Source organism: Antechinus flavipes, chromosome 6 (genome assembly GCF_016432865.1).
Source record: "Antechinus flavipes isolate AdamAnt ecotype Samford, QLD, Australia chromosome 6, AdamAnt_v2, whole genome shotgun sequence".
In the NCBI taxonomy this organism is placed as follows: Eukaryota; Metazoa; Chordata; class Mammalia; order Dasyuromorphia; family Dasyuridae; genus Antechinus; species Antechinus flavipes.
In genome coordinates, this window is record NC_067403.1 from 185,987,305 (window position 1) to 186,015,007 (window position 27,703).

Sequence of the window (27,703 nt, forward strand, 5' to 3'; positions counted from 1 at the left end):
CAGTTCATGTAAGTCTCGCCAGTCCTCTCTGTATTCATCCTGCTGGTCATTTCTTACAGAACAATAATATTCCATAACGTTCATATACCACAATTTACTCAACCATTCTCCAATTGATGGGCATCCATTCATTTTCCAGCTTCTAGCCACTACAAACAGGCTCTGCCACAAATATTTTGGCACATACGGGTCCCTTTCCCTTCTTTAGTATCTCTTTGGGGTATAAGCCCAGTAGAAATACTGCTGGATCAAAGGGTATGCACAGTTTGATAACTTTTTGAGCATAGTTCCAAATTGCTCTCCAGAATGGCTGGATGTGTTCACAATTCCGCCAACAATATATCAGTGTTTTCCCACATCCCCTCCAACATTCCGTATTATCTTTCCCTGTCATTCTAGCCAATCTGACAGGTGTGTAGTGGTATCTCAGAATTGTCTTAATTTGCATTTCTCTGATTAATAATGATTTGGAGCATATTTTCATATGTCTATAAATAGTTTTAATTTCTCCATTTGAGAATTGTCTGTTCATATTCTTTGACCATTTATCAATTGGAGAATGGCTTGATTTCTTATAAATTAGAGTCAATTCTCTATATATTTTGGAAATGTGCCTCAGTTTTTCTCATCTGTAAAATGGGGGTGTGCATAGAATCTCCCTCCCAGGCTTATTGTGAAGATCAACTGAGATTAGATTCATGAACCATCTTTCAAACCTTGAAACAACCTCTTTAGAAATGTTAACTATGATAATGATGATGTCCTTAATAATAGAAGGCATGATAAATACCTCCTCCTAAGAGGTCCCATTATAAACACCTTTCAGATAATGCCATCTGTTTGCCCAAGAAGCCCTACTTACTCATCAGCGTGTCTTCAACAACTCTGAAAGTATAGAGTGAATGTTGGCTTGCCGACTTCATGTTGTTCAGGGAGATAACAGAAGCCAATATGTTGGCTACTTGTCAAGGTAGCTCTATCTGGACTCTGTTCTTTAAAATCATCTGGATGCCCTCAAGGCTGCTTCGGGGAAATATTTGAAAGCTGTAGATATAACTGCCTATGTTTTCCTTGATCTCCAAAGAGAATGGGGAGTAACATTCAGTAAGTCTCCTCCTACTGTTGTTGCCACTAAAAATAGCAAAATTTCCTGTTTGATCCAGCAGTTCTAGGACTTAGTGAAAGTTTCATAAGAGTCACAAGAAGGACAAACAAAGAAATGAAATCACTGTCTTTCTGAACCTCTTCCAAGCTAAAGTGCAAAGTAGCTGGGTTCCATCTCTTCCACATCTGAGGTAATGAGAACCATGAGTTTAGGGACAGCTAGATGTTGCAGTGGATAGAATACCAGCTCTGAAGTCAGGAGAACCCGAGTTCAAATCTGGTCTCAGACACTTAACACTTCTTAGCTGTAAGACCCTGGGCAAGTCACTTAACCCCAACTGCCTCAGGGGAAAAAAAGAACCATGAGTTTCATAGGAAGAAGCCAGGTTTTTTAATGGAAGGGTTGTGATAAGAGTAATGTCTGCTATTAGGCTAGGTTAATTTTTCTTTAAAATGTATACAAACCCTCTTTAATCACTTTAATCAGGAGCCTAAAGCTTGGGCTTTTGATGTGGCTTCTTGAAGTCACCCAAATCTAAAATCCAGTATATATTGTTTTACTCCCATGGGTTTTTGACCAGCAGGGTAGTGTGGTCAACTCAGAGTCAGGGAATGACCCAGGGAATGATTGCAGAATAAGCCCTTCTTTGTTAGTCTTTATTATTAGTTGATCTCCAAGCATTTCATTCTGTTTCATTCCAAACCTGAGGCAGCACACCAGCCTGAACCACACCTGGTCTACCACAGCAGTGCTTTAGGAGACTCTCAAGGGCTTTTTGAAGAACTTTAGTATGAATTATGAGATGTGGGAGACACTGGCTAGGACTACCCAGCATGACATGGCTGCATCAAAGCAGGTGATTTGCTCCATGGGCAAAGCAGAATTGCTAGCCCAAAAGAAATGTGAGATATGCAAATTTAGAGATGTCTACATCCCAAATGTTCAAATAAACTATTTGTACTTGACCTGTAGTAGAGCCTTCTGAGCTCATATTGGACTGATCAGCCACGGTCAAACACATTGTTCCTTGACCCCAATATCATGACGTCCTGGACCCTTTTTGAGTATGGAGAATGAACCACGGTTGATTTCACAGAATCCTGTCACTGTCTCTAGCTCACTTGCTTAATCTTTTATTGTCCACAGGCAGGTTGCATTCCCAGAATGGTAACTTAAAGAATTCTTGAGATTATACTTTGGAGGACTCTCCTCTTATCAATAACTTATGAGCTCTAGCTTGGGGGTTTTCCCATGAGCAATTAATTACCCAATAACCTCACTCCTTTAGAAAGATATTTACTTAAATGGCATAGCAATGGCATTAATTGCACAATATTCTACTTCATTCCCTGTGCATGTTCAGAGAAATAGTAGAGGTCAGTATGTTGGTCAGATAGAATAGTGTTTGCCTTCTTCCAACTCCAGAGATGAGCTACCCCACAAATTATAATATAGTCCATGGAGGTGGGAGGAAAAGAATAGGTATGAATTTACAGTATGATGGTAGAGAGATATGCGTGTAAAGATCACACACAGTCAACGGAACAAAATTTCAGAGCTATTGGGTCTCAAGGTCTTTTCTATTTTTGTAAAGTCTTTAGGATATCTGTTGTGTAGCACCAGGTCACTCTGACCTTCTGTTAGGCTGTTCTTGGCAGGCAGCCAATGTGGCCAGATGAGGGAATCAGACACTGAGCTGGGTCAAGCAGGTCTCTTGGTCACTGCTGCACTGAGCTAGTAGGCTGTTCACTCACACATAGTGGCTCCGGGATAATGCTGGACAATTCCCTCAGCTGCTGGGTAGCGACTAGTGGGCCCAGGGGCCACTCTTGTACTGAATCAGACAGGATGCTTGGCTGCTGACCCCTCTCAGGTTGCAGCATTTCTGCTGGACAAATCACTGCTGAACATCTTTAGCTCAGGCAGGTACAGTCTGCTTTCCCACCTCCAGCTACTGGGCGGCTTCTCTGGATAGAACTGGGTTCTCTTTAGCTAGAGTGGTCCAGTGCTTTTTTAGCAAGAACAGACCTAAGCCTGTCTTCTTGTATTCTTTCAGTTTTACTCCCTTGCAAGAGCTGGGAGAGATCTCTTGTTGGACAAACCTTCCTGATTGAAAAATTACAACCCCCAATTAAGTACTCCATATTGTTTTTGGGCAGGAGTTCTTTTCTTTCTTTCTTTCTTTCTTTCTTTCTTTCTTTCTTTCTTTCTTTCTTTCTCTTTCTTTCTTTCTTCTTTCTTTCTTTCTTCTTTCTTTCTTTCTTTCTTTCCTTCCTTCCTTCTTCCTTCCTTCCTTCCTTCCTTCCTTCCTTCCTTCCTTCCTTCCTTCCTTCCTTCCTCCCTCCCTCCCTTTCCCCTTTCCTCCCTCCTTCCCTCCTTCCCTTTCCCCTTCCCTTCCTCTCTCCCTCCTTCCCTTCTTCCCTCCCTCCCTCCCTCCCCCCTCTTTCTTTTTACATGCTCTGGACCCCTTTGTCATGGCATGCATGACATACTTTTAATTTTAATCAACATTCTAAAATTTTTTCTCTGTCACTTTTGTGTCTAGACAATCAACAAAAACATAAACCAAACTTTAATTTGACTATTTCCCAGATGTAAGTGCTCTGAGGAAAAAAAAAAAAAACAACTGACTCTTAATTGCAGGTGAGCCAGTATGAGCACAACTCTGTGTCAAGGGAATGTTTGTTTAATTTTTTTTTGCTCTATATTTGAAGTAAATATTGTTTTGTAAAAGCTAATCCAAGTTAAGTAGTTAAGTAGAACTGGAGTGTCACTTATTGATGCCTAACAGCGGGGAAACACTTTAGGTGGTAACTCAAGCTTACACCAGTAGAAAAGAGCTACTCCACTTCCTCAGGGCATTCCAGAGGATTTTTTTGGGGTGGGGGGAGATGGGGAGAGGTAGTTTGTCTATGGGACAGAGAGCCAGAGCAGACCACTTTTCTGAGGATTTGGGAAGATGTTTATTCTCACGTGGCATTGGTCCCACTACATTTTCATTTTGAGCTGCAGCCTGTCAGATGAATCTCTATCTTAGTTTCCACTGGCCTAGGTGCAGAATACTACTCCTGAAAGTAACTGCTTGTTCCTCAGGGAATCAATGCTGTCCTGTGTCTGGAACCTAATCAGTGAACTACCTGGATGGTAGGGTGTCTCCAGACCTTTTGAGGTTCCCAATGATGAAGAGACTCCCATTTTTTTTCATCTAGAATGGGAAAAAGCCAACACATAGGACAAGGACTAAGGACCTATTTCTTAGGGGCCACATGACCTCAGAGGAAAGAAACTTCAATGGCCTTTTCTTTTATAACCCAGTCTTTCCCAGCATACCATGGGCAAAGAAATCACACTTCTAGGAATGTAGTGGGCCAAAGGACTAAGATGTAAGAGTCACAGGGGAAAGCAGGCTTGCCTTTTGAATGTTTTTACACTCAAACAAAGAACCCCCTATTCACCATGTGGTTAACCAATCATGAACTAGTTCAGGATGGCTATCCATTCTACAATCTCTCAAAGGTTTATCATTCATCACAATGATTCTGGAAACAGGCTCCCAGACTCTGGCGTTAGAGAATCATATCACCTCAGCAAGCAGTTGGAGTCTACCCATATATCAGATCTTGGGAAGGGCAGAGCTGAGGTAGTTTAATTCCTTACTGCTGCTCCATTTGTGCAGACAAAATTTTCTGATAAGGGCTCAGCTGAAGACACGAAGAGGCAGAAATGCAGAAAAAATTTGGGTCTATGATAAGATACAGGAAATGGACTTGGGATCCCAGAAGGAATAAGGGAAAAAAAAACTAAAGTTCCCAAATTGGATAATGTTCTCCAGTCTTAGTTTTCCTGTCTTAATAGGGATCTCCAACCTGAAATGGATTTGCTGAAATCATCAAGGTGAAGGAATTTAGCAGCCACAGCATGGAGGCAATTAAGCTCTAGCACTAGACTTGGATTCAGAGGAAGATCTGAATTCAAATGTGGTGTCAAGTACTTCCTAGCTGTGTGACTCTGGGCAAGTCATTTAATTTCTGCCTCATTTGTAAAAATGGGAATAATAATTGCATGTATCTTCCAGGATTGTCAAGATGATTAAATGAATTAATTGGAAAGTCCTTAGCATGGTGCGTGGTACACAGTAAATATTATATAAATGTTAGTTATTATTACTATGTAAATGTTTATTTAGTTGGTTGTTTATATTTAAGAAAGTGATGGAAAATGTAAATGAGGCAGATTAAACCTAAAAGTGTATTCTGTGTACTTTCAGAGTCACTTGTTGTACCACTCTACCTCACTTAAATCCAACTTATGTACAAGTCAAGACATCATTCTGTGATGTCATTGGTGCTTTTTGAAAATGAAGGATAAACTACAGCATCCTCTGAGACCATGTGAAAGCAAGCACATATTTAAGTATGCCATATGCTTGTTCTTAATTGATCCTTAAGGGGAAAATGCACATGGACACAACACATATTAAGTCTTCCCATCTCTCCTTCAACCTCTCCATCCCTCTAGAAGAGAGAGAGAGAGAGAGAGAGAGAGAGAGAGAGAGAGAGAGAGAGAGAGAGAGAGAGAGAGAGAGAGAGAGAGGAAGGGAGGAGAGGGAAAGAAAGATAGAAAGAGACAGAGACACAGAGAGGCAGAGAGAGACAAAGACAGAGACAGAGAGTGAGAGAGACACACAGAGAGAGATAGAAAGAGAGACAGAGAGAGAGAAAGAGAGAGACAGAGAGAAAGGGAGGGAGAAAGAGGGGGAAGGAAAGAAGGGAGGGAAAGAGGGAGGAAGAGAGAGAGAAAGAGGGACAGAGAGAGAGGGAGGGAAGAGAGAGAGGGAGATGGAGAGAGAGGGGGGAGGGAGGAAGGGAAAAAAGGAAGGAGGGAGGGAGAGAAAAAGGGAGAGGGAGGGAGGACTGGTGATATGTTCCACTCTTCATTTTTCTATATTACTACTTTTAACTGAAGAGAAATTACTGGCTTTCCCTTGGAATGGTCTGAGTTGTGCCTCGAGTATTGACCTCTCCAGGCTGTCTCTGTGTACATAATGGTCATAATGGCATTCTGATTCCTTAGGGTTTCTTCATCCTTTCTGCTTTGCTATGGCTGGGTATATTTACTTTGGGGACACAAGTGCCCACTGAAGCTGATTTCTTCACAGACTAAGGATAGAATCTTGAACATCTCCAGCCGAAGAGCCCACATTGGGAGCCCTAGGCACCCAGTCACTCTCAGAGCAATGACCTCAGGGGTATGTCCAGTCCAGCACTTTCTAATTCAAAAGATTCATCCAGAGACTCATCTATCACTCTTCAACCTTTCACTGATGGCAAGCTTCTTATAGAGAGACTAATACAGCAGTGAAGATAGTCAGGTGTTTGTGGCCAGAGAGACTGGAAAATTCTTGGGATGGAGAAGCCTGAAACCCTGAGGGCATTTGGGTCCATGTGCTCAAGCTGGACAGCTTTTCAAACTTTTAGCTGAGGTGAGTGGCAAATTTATAAAGGCAAGGTAACAGTGTAAGAATGATGGATTTGGGGTTAGAGGATGAGGGACCAAATCTCAGCCCTGTTACTTGGGCCAGTTTGGACCTCAGTTTTCTTATCCATAAAATGAATCTCAGTAGACATTGCCATACTTGCCTCCTGGAAGCAACACACCCAACGAGGCATCAGCCAGCCTATTCTTGAAGGCATCCAAGGAAGGGGAGTCCATTGGTTGCCATGGCAATCTTCTCCACTGCCAAGAAGCTCCAAAAGTGACTGATCAGACACAAAGTCTCAGTCGGTCTTTTTGAAGCTCCATGACTCACTACCACACAACACCACAGGGAGAAGGTTTGTGTTAAAAAGATGAGTTTTGACAGCAGAGGGCAGTTTAGGAGCACTGAAAAAAACACTTCCCTAAATGAGATGCAGCCTATTCTTCATCTGTTCAATTTGAACTTGTACATATATGGTTTTTCATTCAATGGTGTCTGTTAAAAATAGCTTTGAGTAGCTCAAAGATCAGTCCACTCAACTGCATAATGTAGGAGAGTAGTAAGGCTGATCTGAAGTATTCTTACAACTTATGGAGGGTCCATTTATGTTGCTTAATGATAGCTATGCTAGTGATACAGCCAGCACAATAGTATCCATAAATATAGGGTCCTAGATCTGAGCTGAAAAGTATCTCAGAGGCCATCTAGTCTAACAGCTTCCTCTTCATTTTACAGCTAAAGAAACTGAGGAGCAGGGAGGTGAAATAATGATGGTAGCTAATGTTTATGTAGTAGTTACTATAACACTGTGCTAAGTGATCTGAAATTATTATCTCATTTGATCCTGATTACAACACTGGGAAAAAGGTGTGATTATTATCATTTCACAGATGAGGAAAGTGAAGTAAATATTAGTATGTGATTTGCCTGGAGTCACACAACTAGTAAGTGTCTGAGGCTGGATTTGAACTAAAAGCTTCCTTACTCCAGCCTCAGTCTACCTTGCTGCTCCTAGCTCTTGTCCAAGGTTACACAAACAGTAAGCATAGAGTGTAATTTGAAACCAGATCATCTGAGTCCATAATCAGTACCATTTTCCAAGGTACCACTCATACACTTATGGAAGACCCTACCACTTAAAGAGAATCCATCTTCCTTTTATTTTTGCTTATTTATATTACTATATGTCACTAAATTGATAATTACTTTATTCATAATGCTATATATTCCTATATTGATAATTATATCACTATGATAATATATGTATTATCGATTTTTAACATATTCCATATGACTCATGTTGGAAAAAAAAATCAGAAGAAAAGGAAAAAAAGAACATGAGAAAACAACAATAACAAAAAAGTAAAAATACTATGCTTCAGTTGACATTATGTCTCCAGAGTTCTTTCTCTGGATGCAGATGGTTCTTTCCATCACAAACATATTAAAATTGTCTCGGATCACTCTATTGCTGAGAAGAGCTGAGTCTATCATAGTTGATCATCACAAAATCTTGCTGTTACTGTATAGAATGTTCTGGTCCTGCTCACTGTACTCTGCATCAGTTCATGTAAGTTTGTTGATATCTTTTGACCATTTATCAATTGGGGAATGACTCTCTTATAAATTTGACACAGTTCTTTATATATTTTAAAAATGAGATCTTTATCAGAAACACTGGCTGCAAAGAGTTTTTCCCCAGTTTTGTAATTTCCTTTTAATTTTGTTTCTGTTGGTTTTGTTTGTGCAAAAACTTTTTAGTTTAATATAATCAGAGTTGTCCGTTTTACCTTTCATAATGTTCTCTAGTTCTTTTTTGTTCATAAATTCCCCCCTTCTCCAAAGATCTGATGGGTAAATCATCCTTTGTTTTTCTTCCTGGGCAAAGTATCAGTGTCATATTTGTGTCAGAGAAAGAATCTGACAGTATTCCTTCTTAATTTTTCCAAATAGTTTATATAGTATTGGAATTAATTGTTCTTTAAATGTTTGGTAGAATTCACTTGGGAATCCATATGGCCTGGAGATTTTTTCTTAGATAGTTCATTAACAACTTGTTTAATTTCTTTTTCTAAAATGGAACTATTTAAGTAATTGATTTCCCTCTTCTACCAACCTGGGAAATTTATATTTGTAAATATTCATTCATTTCAATTAGATTGTCAGACTTGCTCTTATTGCGAAATAGCTCCTCATTAACACTTTAATTTCTTTTTCATTGGTGGTAAGTTCATTCTTTTAATTTTTGATGCTGGTGATTTTTTTCCTCTTTTTTTTCTGACGAAATTAATCAAAGGTTTATCTATTTTGTTGTTTTTTTTTCTTCATAATACTAACTCTTAGTTTTATTTATCAATTCAATAGTTTTCTTAGTTTCTATTTTATTAATCTCTTCTTTGAGTTTCAGAATTTCTAATTTGCTATTTAATTTGGCATTTTAAATTAATTCTTTTTCTAATTTTTTAGTTGCATGCCTAATTCATTAATCTCCTCTTTCTCTATTTTATTCATGTAGCTATTTAGAGAAATAAAATTTCTTCTAAGACCTGCTTTGGCTGCATCCCATAGGTTTTGGTATTTTGTCTCATTATTGTAATTTTTTTGAATGAAATTGTGGATTATTTCTGTGATTTGTTGTTTGACCCATTCATTTTTTAGAATTAGGTTATTTAATTTCTAATAGGATTTTAGTCTATCTTTCCCTGGCCCTTTGTTAAATATAATATTTATTGCATTGTGGTGTGGAAAGGAAGCATTTATTTTTTCTGCCTTTCTGCATTTGATTGTGAGGTTTTTATGCCCTACTATATGGTGTAGGTGGTATTTACTGTTGATGAAAAGATGTATTTCTTCCTGTCCCTATTCAATTTTCTCTAGAGATCTAACTTATTTAGATTTTCTAGGATCCTATTAACCTGCTTATTTTCTTTCTTGTTTATTTTGTGGTTAGATTTGTCTGATTCTGAGATAAAGACTGAGGTCCCCCACTAGAATAGTTTGCTGTCTATTTCTTCCTATAACTGGCTTAAAATCTTCTCTAGGAATTTGCCTGCTCTACCACTTGGGGAATACACATTTCATATCATTACTACTTCATAATTTATGATACTATTTCTCAAGATGTACTTTCCTTCCTTATATCTTTTAATAAGATCTATTTTTACTTTTGCTTTATCTGAGATCAGAATTGCTACCCTTGCTTTTTTTTTTTACTTCAACTGAAGCATAATAAATTATTTCAGTCTTTTATTTTTACTCTGTATATGTCTCTTTGTGTCAAATGTGTTTCTTGCAAACAACATATTGTAGGATTCTGTTTTTTAATCCACGCTGCTATTTTGTTCCTGTTTTATGAGAGTTCATCCCATTCACATTCACAATCATGATTGTCAGCTCTGCATTTCCTTCTATTGTATTTTCTCCCCTGTTTAATACTTTTGTTCTTTCTTTCCATCCTGTTCTCAGTGTTATTTTCTCCACCCCACCCACTACCTTAACTCTATCACTCCTTTCCCTTTTCTTACCAGTTTTTTTACTTGCCCCACCAACTTTATCTCCTATCCACCTTCGCCTTTTCTCTTATCCCTTTTCTTCATGTTTCTGTCCTCCCTTCTATCCTAAACCTTCCTTTTCTTTTCCTAGGCATTCTCAATTAATGGGCATCTCCTCAATTTGAAATTCCTTGCCACCACAAAAAGAGCTCTACATTTTTGCACGTGAATCTTTTCCTCTCTTTTATGATCTCTTTGAGATATAGACCCAGTAATGGCACTGCTGGATCAAAGGATATGCACAATTTTATAGTGCTTTGAGCATAGCTTCAAATCGTTCCCTAGAATGACTAGGTCAGTTTGCAACTCCACCAACAATACATTCGTGTCCCCATTTCCCCACATCTTCTCCAACATTTATCATTATCTTTTTCTGTCATCTTAGCCAATTTGAAATCACTTTTTTTTTTTGTTTTGGGCAAGACATTGTCCATGATGGGGACAGTAGAGCTCTCATTATAAAGGGGCATGAATTTGGCTATCTGTAGAGAGAATATTGACTATCCAAAGCTGGTGAGTTGTCGGGATAAAATGTGCATTTCAGTGCCTAGTTGGCAAAGAGTTAACCAAGAGAACCCAATTCTTTCTCTGAGCCAAGTGGACCACAGGTTTATCCTCATTCAATCCTACCACACTGCCTCTAGATACATTTTCTAAGAAAGCTAATGAACTCTTGTGTTCTTTTTGCAGCTCTGACTAGTTGTAATACTCTCTGCCCTTATAAATTTACTTAATTTGGGACAAGTTTAATTTCCTTCTGAACTAATTCATTTCAACAAAAATATTTGAGCATACAATGTATGATTCACTGCTCTAGACACTAAGAGGGATATACTGTTAGATAAGAGACTTTTCTTGCAGTTTCCAAATTTTTTTTTACAGTTTCCAAATTAATGAAGGATAAGATAGCTAACAATACCTCAGATACATTTAATAACTATAAGGCAATGTAGATATGGTATAGATAAGGAGGGTCAATGACCTTGACTCTCCCAACATTCTGACTTTCTCCCTGGAATGGGGTTAATTTACTTATTCTGTTTGCACCCACTTAGAAGGTCTCCAAAGTGGCACAGATAACTTTCCTAGAGTGCTAGGGCCAACCAGTGTATTTTCTGACAACAAATGACTCACTAATATTCAGTTAGTCTTCACCAACATATTTACTGAAAATGCCAAGCAGACCTGGAATGTTTGCTAACATTGACGGTTACACTTGGGCACACATCTCCAGTGGGCACATACTCATAGTCCCACATGTACATACACACACATGTGTCTTCCCTATATGTGTCCAATACATTACACACACACATGTCTTTTCCCTACATGTGGCCAGTACATTTCACAGCTCTGGAACAATGGTCTTCAGCATCCTCCTTCTGTCTCCAGGTGTCCATAAGGGCTCAGCATAGAATTTTTTTGCCAAGTTGAGTTGATCCATAGTGTGTCTGATTAACATCTCACCGGGCACGATTCAGCCAGATAAGGCAGCTTCTCTGATTCTCTGCTTCAAACTGTTTCTCTGCTCAGCTGGATTTACGCTTTGACAGTAGTTGTAGCATACATTGCTTTGGGCTTTAGGCTTAGTTGCCTTTAGTTGAAATATCTTTCTCTGTTAGGAAAAGGGAATAATTTTTTCCTTAAATTGACAAAAAAGCCAATTCTGCTCCTTTGCAAGAGTTTTCATCTTATTTTCCACAATGTCATGCAGATAAGTTTTTTCTTCTCTTCCCATTCCATCCTTTCCCTTCCCTTGCCTTCCTTTTCCTTCTCATTTCTCAGCAGCAGAAAGCTGTAGAGAATAATACCCCAGCTTCTCTTTAGGCAGATAATTTGTTCAGAATCAGGTCACAATTCAGAGTTATTGTCTTCCTTTGAAACTTTCAAGTAATCTGTTCTTTCATATCTCTATCTTCCTCTAACCTTTCTTAGTTAATTAGCTGGTTCTTCTCTAAGAATGACCCTATTCTAAGTTAAGGTTAGTTACTAAATTCTTATCTTCTGTTTATAATCAAGTAAATTGCATTTGTCCTATAATCAGAGAATGGTTCTGGTGTCCATACATATTGTTGGTACCCAATTATTACCTTCCAATTTCTTCAGTTCTTCATAAGCAGTTCACTGGAGCAGACTGTGTTCTCTATTTGCTCCAGTGTTCCATAGCTTTTCATATGCTAATGAGAAACTGGTGGGTCAGAAGAGAGTTCTGAGTCAAACTTAGCTTAGTAATTGCTTCTTTTAGAGCTGTAAAGCAGATCTATCCCAGACAAGTAACTTGCCAAAGCAGATTTGATTTTAATAGTCACTATCATCAGTAGCCAACTTGTGCCCCTAAATAAGGACTATCATTTTAGATACAGTTTACATGTATCATAATACCTTATAGGTGTGTCAGAGAAGGATGCTACAGTCATGTAAAGTCTGAGTGCTATGTCGGGATGTAAAAGACAGATAAAGAGGGAAAATTGAGGACATTGCAGGCATAGAAATCATTTGGGCAAAGACTTGGAAGCTGGAGAGTTCATGGAATCTGTTCCCGAGGAAGGCCACGAGGTTAGCTATGTTGTAGATTATTATGGGCAGCCTGTTTTGGGTCCATATAAGAATTCCCTGATGTGCATTTCAGTGGGCATTTGACAAGCTCTCCAAAAAAAAAGCTTCCAGATGTAGGATTTCTAATTGGACTATGACTTTTGGTAATAGGAACTTAGCCAGTATGCAGGCTTAAAATTAATTGTTTTCTAATTAAATAGTTTCAAGAACAATTGGTTAAAGTTTTATCTTTTAAAATTGCATTGTCAATTAACGAGCATTTTTTCTCTTTTCTATGTCTGTCCTTCCAATTAAAAAAACAAAAAGGAAAAACAACATGCATACTTAAGTAGAACACACCCTGCATTGGCCATATCCAAAATTGGAAGCGTCATTCTTTATCCAGAATCTATCACCTCTCTCTCAGGAGGCAGATATTGGCTAAGCATTTTGAATATAAACTAAACTAGATAGGCCCTTGAACAGCCTTTTCTGAGATAGTCCAACAGTTCCATTCCATTCAATTTAAGAAGAATTTATTGAGGAGGGGTATCTCAGTGGCTCAGTGGACAGCACCAGCCCTAAAGTAAGGAGGACCTGAGTTCAATTCTAACCTCAGACACTTAACACTTTCTAGCTGTGTGACCCTGGGCAAGGTACTTAACCCCAGTTGCCTCAGACAAAAAAAAAAAAAGAGGAATTTATTGAGGGAGGATCAGTCATGTTTCAGACGTTGAGCTTGGTGCTGGAGAAACAAAATTAAAACCAAAACAATTCCTGTCCTTAAGAAATTTATATTCTTTTTAAGGGAAATAGCACGAAGTACATGAAGATTAAATAACAAAATGTGCATGTGACTTTGGCCTTCAAAAAACATTTTTTTCTGGTTTTGTGGTTCCAGTGCTGCCTCCCTTAAGCCTATAGAGACAATCATTACACTAATTAGCAGTGAAATTTAATTAGTTGAACATGTTATTTGAATTTCTTATTGGGACATGCCCTACTAGAGCCACTTACTTAGGTCCTGAAACTTTAGTTTCCCTTGTTAGTGTCCATCAACTGAAGAATAGCTGAACAAAATGTGGTATATGAGCATAATGGATTGTCAGTGCACTATAGGAAAGATGAAAGTGCAGGTATACCTAATTTTCTTGCATTTTTCTTTGTTGCACTTCACGGATACTGCATTTTTTACAAACTGAAGATTTATGGCAATCCTGCATGAGCAAGTCTATTGGTGCCTTTTTCCCAACAGAATGTGCTCAAATTCTGCTTCTATGTCATGTTCAGATAATTTCAAACTTTTTCATTATTGTTATTATATCTTTTATAGTGATCTATGATCATGAAGGGAGAAGAACCAGGTGTTCAATTTATATAAGAAAAAGAATATTGTAAAGAAAAACAACTTTGAAAGTCTTAAGAACTCTGGTTTAAGCAATGACCAATCACGTCTTCAGAAGACCCACAACGAAACATGTTCTCCATTTTTGGACAGAGAAATGAGGTATTTAGGTTGTAGAAGAAGAAATTTTTAGACATGCAAATTTGTTTTACTTGACTGTGTTTATTAGTTACCTATTTATTAGTTTTTTTCCTCCTGCTTTTTATTATTTTGTCTGGCTGGTTCCTGAAGATATAGTTTGGAGACAGTTATTTTCTTCCCGTTCTGGAAGAGACAGAGATTCTCTTCTCAGTGGTATTTGGAGGGTAGGATGATTATAGCTATAGTTGACTGAATGTTGTAAAGCCAATACTAGAAAACGGCATGTGTTACAGACTGGGAATTGCTAAAAGTGGATGTTTATGCCTGAGACAGCTTTTGGGGATGAGATGGCCTAGGTAAGATCTTCTTGGTTAGTATTTCAACATTATGCTATTTTCTTTCTGAAAAGTAAATTTCCCCATCTGATTAATCCTGAGCCTTGCTTTTAACACTGTGATTTTATGATTGACTGTCAGATATGACAGATATGATAGATATGGAATCAAACAGAGCTAAGGGAGGTTTCCCTTCCTCCTATTATGATATTTGATATTGCTATAAGTATGTCCTTCTTTTTCATTTTACAGCAAATCTCTAAATCAAGCTTTTTAAAAATATAATATCAAATCAATCTATCATGGAAATTCAGGCCTTGAGTATGTTTTAGTAATGAGTTTTCCAAATGGGATTAAAATTTTACACATAAATTGCATGGATGGTATGGATAATGGTGAAGAAAATGAAATTGCTTTCTATTATTAAAGCATCTGTTTGATAATTTTAAAAGTCAAAAGAGCTCATTTTATGGTTGGATCTTCATACATTTAAAATGTATTAAAAAGATTCTTATATCAGGTATGAGATTTAGATAAGGATAGGGACAACAAATGGTATGCAAACTGAAATTCTTTGAAGTTTAAAGATTGAAGAACCAAATTTAAGTGATTGTACTAAATCATATTAAATCAGAATTATCTGGGAACATCTAAATTTGGAACAGAAAAGAAGAACCCTCTTTTGGAGATGTCCTGAGAATAGGTATATTGTCCAAGAAAATATATCTGGGAATGAAATAACTACATGAGACCTTTGGGCCCTAAAATGTGCTGATTAAATCGACAATGAGAATGGATTACTAGAATACAGGAGACTTGAAGGAAAAATCAGTATTAAATTTTATTAACTAGCTTGGAAGTAATTTCAGAGTAAAGAAAGAAAAATAATAATAAGTATATGATTTGTATTTTATAACAATCTCTTGTTAAACCTCTCAACATTTCTGGCCATGAAAAGAAAAATATTTTTAAAACAAAAGATCTCTTATAACTCCCCCAGCTCCAAGATCCTCTTCCTCTTAACTAGATCAGATTACTTCCATTATGTTCTGGTTGCAGAAATTTATTTTAAAAAATGGTATCTACCTCTCTACCTCTCTAGGTTATTAGAGGTTCCTAGATAATTCTGATTTAAAATGATTTAGTACAATCACTTAAATTTGGTTCTCCAATCTTTAAACTTCAAAGAATTTCAATTTATGTACTATTTGCTGTCCCTATCTTTTTTTTTTTTTCTTTTTTTTACTGAGGCAATTGGGGTTAAGTGACTTGCCCAGGGTCACACAGCCAGGAAGTGTTACACATCTGAGGCAAAATTTGAACTTGGGTCCAGGACTGGTGCTTTATATACTGCACCACCTAGCTGCCCCCCCCATCTTTATCTAAATCCCGTACCTAATATAAGAATCTTTTAAAAATTTATGAAGGTCCAACCATAAAATAAGCTCTTTTGACTTTTAAAGTTATCAAACAGATGCTTTAATAATAGAAAGCAATTTCACTTTCTTAACTATTATCCATACCATCCATGCAATTTATGTGTAAAATTTTAATCCAATTTGGAAAACTCCTTACATAACATGATAGTAAAGTGCTTCCATAATGAATGGCATATGCTGAACACTATATTGATATTATTTATGCTTAAGTTTTATTGGTTGCCTTGGTGACATATAAATTTCCCTTCTCAAAACTAGTCCATTGTGAGCTTTATAAGCCATTTGATTGTAATATGACATTAATAAGACATGACTTAATGTAATTATAGGAATTGTGAGAAAACTTTATTGCATTATTTGAATTTAGTCCTGCATGATTGGACTGCTCAGAGAAGCTGTTTATGTGCTCTTTGTGCTGTTTAGAGAAGCTGACCAAAAACTCTGAACCAAAGACTGATGCAAGGAGTTTTCTCACAATTGTCAATCAATCGTTATTTCTAAGGGATCCTACTTGGTCCTTCTGACTACCTCCCCAGCTGTCAGACTCGAGGATATATACTCCTGGATCATCTGAAGAAAGCCCCTGTTCCTGAGTGGATGGCAGAACCCTCCAGACACCTCAAGATTTGTTTAGTACAAACCCAGAAGCTGCTGACATCCAGAAGAGACAGCTGTCTCAAGATTCTGGATGAGGGCTGAATGTGCTGATTTAGTTTTTTCTTTTTCCCTTTTGTTACATGCCCAACCACCAAGGCCCTGATTCAAGCATGTGTTGACATTTTCTCTCTCCTACATTATTGTGTCCCCCTGTTTTTGCTTGCTTGCAAGAAAACAAAGATTAGTAATGCTACCTGGGATAAGCTTCCCTGATAAAATCCCTCAAGGAACTAACCTCCTACGCAACATCTAGTCCTGGACTAACCACCCTTCCATGACATCTTGGCTCATATCTGCCTTTCCCTTATTGGCTAGAAAGGTAGGGATTCTTTCAGATTCACTTCCTTTGGCCAAAATGGGGAAAATGTTAGGAAATCCCTATTTTCCAGAGCTAAAATCCAGCAAGCAAGCTGTGCCCTGAGCTTGGCATAAAATAATACTTTTTGATCTGATGATCCCTGAGTTTAAACACCAGCTAGCCACAAGTTTATAAATCAAGGTTCACCTACTCTAAAGTGGGGTCCCCCCATTAAGGACAGTGTCCCAGCACATGTGTTTTTGCTTGCAAGCTTTTCCCTTTATTTTGATCTGCTCTGTTTGGCTCCAAACACCTACAAGTTAGAAGCTCGTTTTGCCCAGTTTATACCCTTTTCCCTTTTCTTTCTGTTCAAACAGATGCATGCCTAATTCAGAATTTTCTGTTGCTTGAAGTTCTTAAAACCAAGAACTCTTTTAAAAGCTGATTCATTATAGATAAAATCTGAAATATTTTTTAATGATTTTGATTCATGTTTGTCATTAATGGAGAACAGGGGCCACAAGAGGAAGGACCATATCTCTGGCATAAAGAGGCATTGAAAGGACACAAATTTGAGACAACTTTTTCTGTTGTGCCAGTTTCTAGGGTGTAAAGCTTTGGATCTATTGATTTTGAGTAAATTTCTCAAGAGACAGAATAAAACTGGACTTAAAGTTTCCCTTGTCCTTTCTGGTTAAAATTATCCAGAGAACCATTTTGCTATAGAGGATAAGAATGTACTTACTGTTGGGTTCCCTGGTCTCACTCACTTTTCAGTTCCTTTTTCCCATGCATATGGAGAGACAGGTCTCAGCAGGAGTGGACTTGAATGATGTGATTAGGAAGGAGAAAGTATATGGTTGATACTGGCTGGCAAACCCATATTTCAAAAGTGGGATCTAGGGAGGGATTCTTCTTCTTTGGCTTCACCTTCAGTCTCAGTTTCCAAGTAAGTAAACCTGTTATATGGAGATTCAAAGCCATGGTATGCTACATTCATTGCTTTGTTGTACATTAAATATGATGAAGAGGGAAAAAGACCATGGATTGCTGCATGGAGACATTTCTTTCCAACCTTCTCTTTTCTTTCCTCCCATTTTACTGCCATTATATAAAACATCAGGTAAGAACAGAGAATCCTGATCCATACACCCAAGCTTTTTCTGCTCAGGATTGTGGTTTACTAAGGTAAATTAGGAAAAATTGTGAAATATTCTCCCTCCCTATCTCAAAATCAGGGGAAAAATGGGAAACCAGCTTCTTCAGCTTACTGGCCAAATGAAACTGGAATCCCCAGAAGTCCTAAATTTCTTTTCCATGCTATTTTTCCAAGACTGCCATCTTTGCTCCACTTTTGGAAGCCCTGCCCATGATTTTGTGAGGTCTGGACCTTCCCCTTTGGTTCCTGGCCATGATAATTTCTCCCTTATCTCTGCCTTCTTGGGGGTCTGAATCACAGACCCACAGAGAAAGGATGATGGAGAAGAGGAAAAAAGAGGATACTGCAACATATATATGTGTGTATATATATATATATCATCTCTTTATTCTTTCATGTAGCTACCTACATGAGACCCAACAGCTTCTGTTGTCCTGTCTCTGTTTGAGAAAGCATCAGTGTGTAACTAACAAATTCTGTTCTGTTCTTCCTCTATGATGAAACCAAAATACTTCAGTCAGTCGGTCAATAAAAAGTTATTAGGTGCCTATTCTGTGTTAGAACCTTTGTACTGGGATACAATGGAATAGAAAAAAAATCTCTTTTACAATATAATGGGGGAGATAAGAAACAAATAAATACATAAAAACTACATTCAGGATAAATAAAAAATAATTAGCAGAGAAAAGGCACTAGAATTAAGATGAGATGGGAAAGTCTTTCAATAAAAGGTGGGATTTTAATTGAGATTTAAAGGAAGACAGGGAGATCAATAGTCAGAGCAGAGGAGGGAGATATGCCCAGGAATGAGTGACAGACAAAAAATGCCTGGAATCATGTCAGGGAATAAGGTATAAGAAGACTGGAAAGGTAGGAGGGGGCAGGTTATGAAGGATTTGAATGTCAAACAGAATATTTCATATTTGCTCCTGAAGGCAATAAGGAGCCACTGGGAGGTTATTGAATAGGGGGTGGAGTGACATGGTCAGATACACTGTGCTTTAGGAAAATCCCTTTAGTAGCTGTAGGAGGATGATTTGGAGTGGGAAGAGGCTTGAGACCATCAGACCGTTCAGCACTCCCTGCAATAGTCCAAGTGTGAGGGAATCAGAGCCTGCACCAAGGTGGGGGCAATGTCGGAGGAGAGAAGGATATATATTCCAGAGAAAATGCAGAGGTGGAATGAACAGGTTATAGTAACAGATTTATTATTCTTCATAGAGAAGAAAAAGGGGGTGCAGAGACTTAAGTTACATATATAAATTATTTCTTTATACACTGGTATGACTAAGAATACTGCTTATTGGAGGTGGCAGAAGAGCTGTGCTTTGAAGGAACTCGGGAACCTAAGAAGAAGAGGAAAGAAGGGATAAAGGACCATTTTGTGCAGGCAATGAGAATGGGTTACCAGGATACAAGAGACTTGAAAGAAAAATAAATATTAAATTTTATTAACTAGTTTGGTAGTAATCTTAGAGTAAAGAAAGAAAAATAATAATAGGTAATTGATTTATACCTTATAACAACCTCTTGTTAAATATCTCTTAACATTTCTGGCCATGAAAAGAAAAAAATGTTAAACAAAAAAATCTCTTGTAACTCCCTTAGCTCTAAGACCCTTTTACTCTTCCTGTTAAACAGATCAAATTACTTTTCTGGAAAGAAGGGTGTGTGAGGAAGAACAATGTAAAATCAATCTAGGAAGATAGCATGGAGTAAAATTACAAAGGTCACAAATATAAGACAGAGGAATTTGTATTTTATCCTAGAGAGTCCCTGGATCTATTGAGCAAATGACAATCATGGTCAGACTTGTCTTCTGGGAATAGCAACATGGAAACTTTGTGGAAGTTTAGCTGGAGAAAGGAGAGGCTAGAGGTAACCAGCTTTCACCCAAATAGAAGGCTATTGAAAAAGCCTGAATGAATAGCTCTGAGTCCTTGGACTAAAGGGAATGGCTGTAAACAGAGACAGGGCTGGAGAAAGGAGAAGTTATGGAAGGAGAATCAGCACAACTTGGCAACTGATTAGATATGAGAGGGATGGGAGAGGAAGGAGCTGAGGATGACTACTGAGTGCAAATCTGAGTGCTTGAAAAGTTGGTGCCTTTAACAGAAATAGAGAAATTGGAATGAGGAAAACTGGGAGGGTTTGGTGAAAAATCAGTAGATCTTTGAATTTGAGATACTCAAGTGTCTTCCAGTCAGAAATAGTCAATGGACCGTTGTCATTGGATTGGAGCTTAAAAATCAAAGGCTACATGGGTAGATTTGCAAAAAAAAATCCTTATTAATTGGTATAGGGAGGGGACAATAAAATTAATTTTTGAGGGAATGACCAGCACAGCCATACAATTTTAGGATTGTATGAGCATTGGAAGTCATTTGTCTAATCCATACCTGAAAAGAATCCTCTCCTGCAGACATAAGGAACACTCATTCATTTCACCAGCAATTTGGTTAGAGTTTGCTTAAGACCTCTGCTGAGAGGGAATGTAGTTCCCCAACTGGGAGAACTCCAAACTACCTTCCCTTCTCTGGTTTTCTTCTTTCCTTTATATAGAGAAACACCTTAATTTGTTGTTATTGATCATGGCTCATTCTGAGCTTTAGCAATTGGACAATAATTCTTCCAGGACCATGGCATGCTTTGGTCTCCATCTGCTATTATTTAGCCTTTTTTTCATGGTTTACACAGATTTTCAAAGATTTTAAGAGAGTAAAAGCACTCTTCAGACAACTCCCCTATTTCTTCTGTATCAAACATATTTATCTTTTTCTTTCCCAGGTTAACTTTAAAACAGTGATTCATGATCCTAAGCAAAGTGTACCAACGAGATGCTAGCACTGACTCACTGTGTAAGTAGATTCATTCCTGAAAACTTAATGGGAAATTTCAAGACAAAGTTTAACAATTCTTTGAAATTTTCACACAAAATTATGGGTGATTCTCACACTTCTTTTTAGTTTTCTCTTCATATGAGAGCATTATGATTGAAGACGATTCTTTACAACTGTAGCACTGCAAAGAAAGCCCATCAGGTAAATGGTCAAAGGGTGTGAATAGACAATTTTCAGATGATAAAATTAAAGCTATATATAGTCATATGGAAAAAATGCTCTAAATCACTACTGATTTGAGAAATGCAGATTAAAACAATTCTGAGGTACCACTACACACCTCTCAGATTGGCTAAGACAATAGGAAAAGATAATGATAAATGTTGTAGGAGATGTGGGAAAACTGGGGCACTAATATTTTGTTGGTGGAGTAGTGAACTCATCCAACCATTCTGGAGAGCAATTTGAAACAGTGCCCAAAGGACTATCAAACTGTACATTCCTTTTGATCTAGCAGTGGCTCTACTGGGTCTGTATCCCAAAGAGTTTGTAAAAAAAGAAAAGGGACCCATATGTGCAAAAACATGTAGAAGCCCTTTATATAGTGGCAAGGAACTGGAAACTGAGTGGATGCCCATCAATTGGAGAATGGTTGAGTAAATTGTGGTATATGAATATTATGGAATATTATTGTTTTGTAAGAAATGACCAGCAGGATGATTTCAGAAAGGCTTGGAGAGACTTACATGAATTGATGCTGAGTAAAGTGAGTAGAACCAGGAGAACATTGTACACAATAACAGATGCCCTGATGGACTTTCTTATTTTTGATGGATGTAGCACTTTTCAACAATGAGGTGATTCAGGCCAGTTCTAATGGTCTTGTGATGGAGAGAGCCATTTGCATCCAGAGAGTGGACTGTGGGAAATGGCTCAGAACATAGTTTTTAAACTTTTTTTTTTGTTGTTTGCTTGCATTTTGTTTTCTTTCTCATTTTTTCCTTTTTTGATCTTTTTCTTGTACATCATGATAATTGTGGAAATATGCATAGAAGAATTGCATATGTTTATTCTGTATTGGATTATTTGCTGTCTAGGGAAAGAGATGAGAGGAAGAAAGGGAGAAAATTTGGAACACAAGATTTTGCAGTGGTGGGTGTTAAAAATATTTTTGCATGTATTTTGAAAATAAAAATCTATTATTAAAAAAAATAAGAAAGCCCATCAGGGCATAGTAGGTCTTCTACCATTCTTTAAAGTTCCTTCTTTCATTGGCCTCAGTCTTTCCAAGAAGCCCAAGTCTCTTGATAGCTAATGTATTTTGTTTTATCATGGCTCACATAGTTTAACTACTTTTTCATGTCTTTAGGTTAGAATTAATGCCACATGGGAAAGGGCCAGATTTTAAAAACTGCAAACTCTTAAAAGGAAGGAAATGGAGCTCATATTTCTTAAGTTTCATTGCATGGTATAACAGCTGATGGCACCAATCCTTTCCAGTAAAACTGCAGGGTGCATTCAAAGTACTTGGAACTTTATCCTCTACCCTTTTTGAAGAAAAGTCTCATTAATTGAGAATTTATGACAACTAGCTTTGCAAATAGCATGAGATTCTGTCTGGCCTATTTTGGTGGGAGTTGCATTCTGATTGATGAATCAGAGAAATAACAGAGATCCTTCATGCTTTCCTTATTAAGTAGGACAGTCTTTTCAGCTAGTTAATTGTGCTAAAGAATGATAGATGCTCATCAGAAACTTGTGACTAATTGACCTGCTCCTAGAATGCCGTAGAATGCAATGACATGGGGCTATCTGTGACAAGAGTATGGCTACCCCCCTCTGCCATTGTATTTTTGCTTTAATTAATTTCAAGTTTCAATAGTCTTGACCCTATGGCCATATTGATATAGACTGAGAGCACTCACTGGTTAGAAACCTCAGGTCAATAAGGCAAGTCATTCTAATATGGAGGAATAATGGAGAATGCAGGATTCAAAAACATGTCTCTTCTGGCTCACGCTTGTTTTAATGGAATCTTGTAATTGCTTTTAATTCTCTTCAATCCAATGTATACAATGATGTGTCTTCCTTGCTATCCTTGGTGAAAATGCCCCTGCTTAAATTACTTTTGTCAGGCATTTTAAAGTCCTAATGATTTAAAGAAATTCTGCAATCAAATCTCAGAACTTCCAAGAGGAGATGAAAAAGAAAGTAGGGATTGCATCAGTGGGGATTTGCGGTATGGGTCAGGACCACACTTTCAGTACTAGAGAATTGGCTGAATAAATGATCTGGGTAGGATTTTTGATGAAATTTATTCAAGGAATGAATTTGCAATGCTGGATTATACAGATGAAATGGGGTTATATTCATTTTATAGCCAGAAATAGTGATTCTGTCTGCTCCTTTTTTGATGAAGTCCCTTGCAGTAAATGGGAGGAACCTCTTATTTGTCAAATTAATATTCCTCTAACTTTAGTAAAAGTATGAGCTTTAAGTCAGTGGAAATGTTCCTCTAACAAGGATTCCATATATGTGTCTATGTGTAATTGTATTTTCCACATATGTGAGGTTATCAATTATAAGCATGGCATAGACTATAGTTAAAGAACTTCTCAATTACACTTTGTACGAAGCAATTATAATAATAGAATTCTATTTTGGATGCTTTTGCAATGGATAAAATGCTGGACTTGGAGTCAGGAAGACATGTATTGAAATCCTGCCTAACATGCTTACCAACTGTAGGATCCCGAGCAAATCTTGACCTCAATAGCAACAGAAAATTCTGTAATAAAATAAGGGTGGCTCCCTAAAGCTCCAGTGACTTAATTGTTAATTCCTGGTAGAGATTGGCCAAGTGGAGCTAGGGATTTGGGTCAAGGACAAGGAGTTACTGTAGTAGAGGCAGAATAACACCTGTGTTTCTCAGAGAAGTCCCTTCTACTCTAGATTGAAGTCTTCCCAAGGTCCAAATTCTGTCCCAAGTCGTCCACTTGGAGGGAAAGTTCCCTACCACTTGTAATCAGTTATACTATTTTAAATCCATTCTTTGACTCCTATAATTTACTCCCTAATCCTTTGCTTTTAATTATCTGGGTAGCTGACATCATCCCTCACTCTGAATGGTGCCGAGGTACTGGGAATTGGGAACTCTAACTGGGAAGAAGCATTCCAGACCCATAAATAACTTGCTGGTTCTTGGACCCATTCTGGGCTTCTGCTGGTGTGTTCTTTGCTATTTCTTGTCCTTGGAAAATAGACTGAGGAACAATAGGTTTATATCAGTTGGTCAATTAGCACTTATTAAGACCTACTATGTGCCAGGCACTGTGCTAAGCATTAGGGATACAAAAAGAATCAAAAGATTATGTCAGCACTCAAAGAGCTTAAAACCAAATGGGAGAAGGAACATGCAAATAAATATACACAAGGCAAACAATATACAGGATGAATAGAAAATAATTAAGTGAGAAAAGCTTCTAGAATTGAGAGGAGTTGGGGAAGGCTTCCAGGAAAAGATGGGTTTTAGTTGAGACTTAAAGGAAGCCAGAAAGATCACTAGTCATAGAGGAAGAAAGAGAGATTTCTAGCCAGGAAGTACCAGGAGCTGAGAGATAGGGAATGTTATTGATGGAATGGTCAGAAGGCTGATATAATTTTGGAAAATAAGACTGGAAAGGTAAAAAGGACTAAGTTATGAAGGTCTTTGAATGTCAAACAGAAGATTTTGTATTTGATCTTGGAGACAATAGGAAGTCACTGGAATTTATTGAGCATGTAGTGACCTAAACACTCCTGTGTTTTAGAAAAATCACTTTGTTGGCTGAATGGAAAATGTATTGGAGTGGGGATGGATTTAGGACAGTCAGACTCACAAGAAGCTATTGCAATAATCAAGCTGTGAGGTGATGAATGTCTGCATCAGGGTGGGAGCAATGTCAGAGGAAAGAAGAGGGCATATGGAATAAATGTTACAAAGGCAAAATTGAAGTAGAAGACATAAAATGGGAGGGAATATTTGAGCTTCATTTGGAGGAAAAAAGTCCCAACAGGGAGAACTATACAACTATGAGTTTTGTATCACCAGCAGTGCAAAGACTAGGTAGCCACTTGTCAGGATAGATTAGAAGAGATTTTTACTCACCTGAGGGGTTGGGATAATTTCCTCTGAGGTTCCTTGGAAAGAATAACTGATTCTCAGGATTGGGAGATATCTAACAATTCATCTAAACTCATAGTAATTTTATCTATAAAATCATCTCTATAGCCATTGCTTGATAACTTTCAGTTATCCCTCTCTTTCTCCATCCTTACCCCAGAGAAGTCCACTCCAGCTATCTTTGTCAGAAAATGTTCTTTAAGCTAGATACAAGGCTAGGCTCTCCATAGCTTCTTCCTCACTTCTCCCTGCTCCCTCATTGTTGCTCCCGGTTCTGCCATCTGGGGCCAAGAAGGACAAAACTTAAGTCTCTTCCACATAGTAGCCCTTTCTAATATTGGATCAGAACTTTTATATGCCCTTTAGAGTTCTTACTGTTCCTCAAACACAACACTCTATCTCCCAATTTCATGACTTTGCATTGGTGGCCCTACACACCTCCAATGATCTCTCTTTTCATCTCTACTTTCTGATTTCCTTGACCATTTTCAAGTTTCAGCTTCTGCAAGAAGTCTTTCCCAGTCCTCCCCACAGCTAGTGCCTTCCCTCTGATCTCATCCCAATTTATGGTACATATATCTCATATATAAATAAATGCCTGAATGTTGTATCCTCTGTTAGATGGTGAGCTCCTGGAGAGTAGGGATGATTTCTTTTTAAAATTTTGCTCATAACTCCAGCACCCATCCCAGTGCCTGACACATAATAGATGCTTACTAAATGTATATTGACATTATTTTTACCTTTTCTTGGTTTGCTTTTTTTTTTGTGTGTGTGTTTTTTCCCTTTTGTTCTGATTTTTTACAATATGACTAGTTGGAAATAGGTTCAAAATGATTGTGCATGTATAACCTATATTGTATTGCTTGCAGTGTTGGGGAGGTGGAAGTAAGGGAGGAGGAAAATATTTGAAATTCAAAATCTTACAAAAGCGATATTGAAACCATATTTATATGTAATTAGAAAAAAATGAAAATACTATTGAGGAAAAAATAGTTTCTCCTTGTACTAAGCCTTAAAAATGTATATTGATTGACTGGTTTGCATGATACAATTTTTAGTCTGAATAGTAGTATCTCTAGTGTTCAATGATGATTAAAGGAGAGCAATTTTTACTAATGAAATGATGTGCGCCAGTCCCAGGGATGTGCATACTAGAGATATGGTTATTTGGAAAGAAGCAAGGTACCTTTGTTTTTGAGGAGGATGTTTTGACCTGCACATGAATTAGATTTAAGTGAGACAGAATTGCCCAAAGTCACCAACTTCACTCTCTTCCAGAGTCATTGAAGTCCAGGATGCAATGTATAAACTTGGTTTCTTTGATGTCTGATCAAGCTCTGAATACTCCATCAGCTCCTGCTTCAGTCATCTCCATGGATGTTGAAAAAAATTGCTCTCATCTTCCCACTCTGCTGGGGGATGTTTTCCCATGCTTGGTGTAGACATCCTCCAGCTCACTGATGAGTTATTGTTGGTTATTCTCAACCTGGTTTAGCCATCTAATGAAACTTTTGCTGGTGTGTGTCTGCTGCACGTATATATTTTTGAAGTTACAGATGAGAGCTGGGTGATAGATGGACACCAAAGGAGAGTGACAGCTCTAAAAAGGGCTTGGTAACCCTCATACCAGAGGGATAGACCTCCCTGAACATCCCATACCCTTCACCACAAAGTTATTCTGTGATTGAATGGAATATATCTTATATTAGCTTTGATAAAGCACATCCATTAATGAAATGGAAGCTATCTGCCTTTTTCCAAATTCTGTTCGATTTCTCTTCTTTTTTTGGATCCCATCTGACAAGAAACACATTACTTTTATTGTATAGAGTTTTTTTTTACTTGATTAATTAAAACAAGAAAAAACCCTGCAAGCCATTACTCAAAAATAGTGTATATAGTCATAGGTCTTGGAAGCTTGGGAGGCTGACAGAATATCAGCCAACAAAAGTTTCTGCTGCATCTCTTGATGACTTGGGCTTTTTCCCCAATTACTTTCTTGGCAAGATAAATATGTTTTTACTTTTTTTTTGAATGCAAAACTTGATGTATTTCATTATCTCTGAAGCTGCAATATATCAATAATACTTTAATTAAGAACTTCTTTGGTTATCTCTCATATAATCTATTGACTAAGAGATTTTAGGTTTGAGTGCTAATGTTTCAGCTCCCTAAAGAATTCATTTTTTAGTATTCCCTCATGAGCACTAGGTGGCACATTGGATAGAGCAGAAGGCCTAGAATAAGGAAAATTCAGTTTTATGAGTTCAAGTCTAGTCTCAGACATTTACTAGCTGTGTGACTATGGGCAAGTTATTTAATCCTGTTTACCTTAGACTCCTCAGCTGTAAAATGAGCTGGAGAAGGAAACAGCAAACCACCTCAGAGTCTTTGCCAAGAAAACTCCAAATAAAATCATGAAAAACCAGACAATGATAACATGTTGTCCAGTTAAGTGACCCACAAGGTCTCTTGGAGTTTTTGCCTTGTTTCCTCCCAAACTATATAGATAGGGATAGAACTGGGATTTCACTGGTATTGGGAACTCCCAGATGAGAAAACTACCAATGTAATTTTTGATACGTGTTGTAGCCTTAGAGAGTTACCTGTGGCACTGTGTGGTTGTCTAGGATCACACAGCCAGTATATGTTAG